Source organism: Propithecus coquereli, unplaced genomic scaffold, assembly GCF_000956105.1.
Source record: "Propithecus coquereli isolate 6110/MARCELLA unplaced genomic scaffold, Pcoq_1.0 Scaffold3, whole genome shotgun sequence".
Taxonomy (NCBI): domain Eukaryota; kingdom Metazoa; phylum Chordata; class Mammalia; order Primates; family Indriidae; genus Propithecus; species Propithecus coquereli.
In genome coordinates this window covers 12,059,767-12,062,944 of record NW_012148618.1, presented here as the reverse complement: position 1 = coordinate 12,062,944, position 3,178 = coordinate 12,059,767, and positions in this window count along the sequence as shown.

Below are 3,178 nucleotides of genomic sequence, written 5' to 3'. Positions count from 1 at the left end.
AGCCAATGCTCACTTATCATTCCAAAAATCATAAGGCCCTTAAGGATTATGCAAAATCTACTCAGCCTGTGCTCTAGAAATGGAATAGTAAAGCCTGGATGACAGCACATCTGCTTGCAGCATGATTTATTCTTTTAAGCCCACTGTTGAGACCTACTGCTCAAAAAAAAAAAAAAAATTCTTTTTCAAAACAATTTTAGATTTACAGAAAAATTGAAAAGATAATACAGAAAGTTTCCATATACCTCATATACAGTTTCCCTTATTATGAACATCTTACATCAGCATGGTACCTTTGTTAAAATTAATGAACCAGTTATCAATACATAATTATTAACTCAAGTTCATACTGTATACAGATTTCCTTAGTCTTTCCTTAATGCCCTTTCTGGTGCAGGATCCCAGCCAGCATACCACGTTGCGTTCTCATCACATCACATGAAGGGTGCATGCCAACTTGACTTACTGCTGTTGACCTTGATCAACTTGCTGAAGGAGTGTTTGTCAGATTCTCTACGGTAAAGTTACCTTTTTTTACCCTTTTCACGCTGTGCTCTTTGGAAGGAAGTTACTAAGTGCAATTCACACTTAAAATGTGGGAGTTGTCTTCTTGAGAGCAGAGTGTCTACGTATGTTATTTGGAATTCTTTTATATGGAAGATTTGTCTATTATCCCCCATTTATTTATGTGTTCAGTTATTTATTTATATAGTATCAGTATAGACTTATGGACTTTTACTTTATCCTTTGGGGTATAATCCAATACTAGTTTATTTTATTGCTCAAATTGTTCCCATTTTGGCTGTTGGAAGCTCCGTTGGTTCCTGTGTCCTTTTGAAGTGCAGTGATTCCCCCCTACCCACAGTTTCACTTTCCATGGTTTCTGTTCCTTGCAGTCAACTGACTTCTGCAATAAGGGAAGTGTAGTACTATAAGATCTTTTGAGAGAGAGAGACCATACGCACACAACTTTTATTATAGTATATTGTTATAATTGTTCTATGTTATTATTAATTATTGTTGTTATTCTCTTACTGTGCCTGATTTATAAATTAAACTTTATCAAAGGTATGTATGTATAGGAAATAACATAGTTGTCATGTCTCCTTAAACTTCTCTTGACTGGGGCAATTTTTCAGATTTTCCTTATTTTTGATCACTTTGACAATTTTGAGTGGTTGGGCAGGTATTTGGTAGAATGCTCTCTATTGGAATTTGTCCGATTTTTTTTTTTTATGTTTAGACTTGGGCTATTTATGGGTTTGGAGGAGATAAAGCACCATTATCATCATTGTATTGTATCAAGGGGGCATACTATCAACATGACTTATCACTTCAATATTGACCTTGATCACCCAACTGATACAGTGTTTGTCAGGTTTCTCTACTGTAAAGTTAGTCCGGGGTTTTTGCTTCCTTGAGGGTGAAGTATCTACATAAATCCTTTGGGATTCTGCAGGGGAGATTTAGGAATTTGTTTTTAAATTTAATTTTTCTTTTAACCATCATAGCAGATGTACACAATTTAAAACAATTTTAAAATATAGCTCCAAGACTTATTAAGAAAACCCAGCAGTCCTTTGCCCCATCCCCAGTTAATCTCCATCTGTACTTATCACTCAGAATCCCAGCCATGCTGATCTAAGGATGTTCCTAGAATGCACCACACCCCTCCAGACATTGGAGTATTTGGTTTTGGGGGTTTGCTCACACTAGAATGGCTGCCCTGATGCTCTTTCTCTTGCCAGGATCAGGTACCCCACCTCTCTTTCTTGGCAAACAGGAACAGGTGTCTCTTGCATACCACCTCCTGGTACAGGGTCCAGTGCAATTGTTGGCTCCTGTTAAAATATGCTGAAAGGAAGGAGGCCCATGCAGAACAGCTCTCCACTCCCTTTTCTCTTCTCTCTCCTGTTTGGTTCCCTTCCAGATGGGTCCAAACCTACCTGAATAGCCCCAATTGTCGAAAAGTATCCCCTACCTGTTACAGTCATCCCTTCTTTCACTGAAGGAATGCCAAAGCCCCACCCAAGACCCCTTTTCATCCCCCACAACCCTCCCAGGCTGTAGGGCCAGTAGCCCCACTTGTCTAGGTGGGAAATGAGGGCATCCTCAGGTCAGGGTCCTTAAACAAGGGTTCACACATCCTTAGGGCTATGAAAGGATCTCCCAAGGGACACAGGACACAAAATCATTTTCAGGGAATCAGTTTCTGGAGCCTCAACTTCCCTGGGCTCTTTGCTAAAAGTAATCGGTAGGAGAAGGTGCCTGGGAGCAAATGGTAGGTACCCTTGCCACCTCTCCTGCTCCTGCTTTACAAGGAAAATATCACCACTTACCCCACTCGGCCACAATGGAGAAACCTCACCAAACCCCCCACCCCAGGCTGCATTGCTTGAGGAGAAGGGAGTGTAAAAACCTCCAGAGATTCCAGCAAAGGGACCACTTGAATTACGGGCTTTGTTCCCCACAAAGAGAATAACGACCAGGTAACAAGTCCTTTGCACATCAAATACTTTCCAGTTCTTTAATTTGAATAAAATTCGAGGACCTAATCAGGTTTTAGCTGTCTGGGAAAAAAATCACTAATATTTTTGGCATATGACTTGGAAGAGGTCAAATAATGGAGTAACATTGCTATACCAAACTCTCTTCCATTCCCATCTAGTGGTTTATGTGAAGGTTTCTTTGCATTTAGATCAACACAAAAGAAAGTACAGGAAGAGAACTGATGCTGAATTTTGTCTCATTCCAACATTCTACTCACAAATACATAAACCAATTGAATACAAGAATAATAAAAGCAGTATGCATCTCATCAAGAGATAGTAATACATTTCTATCACAATTTTACTTTTTATGTCTAATAATTTTTATCAAAATGTGTAATATATTTATGTTTTGGTCAGTTGAATATGAATAATAATTGTGATGATAACTTAATTCAAAACAAAACACTGTTAAGATTTAGAGCCTTACAAGACATATAATATTAGAGAAGAAAAAGAAAAGAAATATAATTTTATAATGGTCAAAAAGAAGCTTATACCAATTAAAAATAAGAATGATAGGTATCAATAAAAATGTTTAAGTATAACATATATTCCAGGCTGGGCACGGTGGCTCATGCCTCTAATCCTAGCACTCTGGGAGGCTGAGGCGGGAGGATCATTTGAGA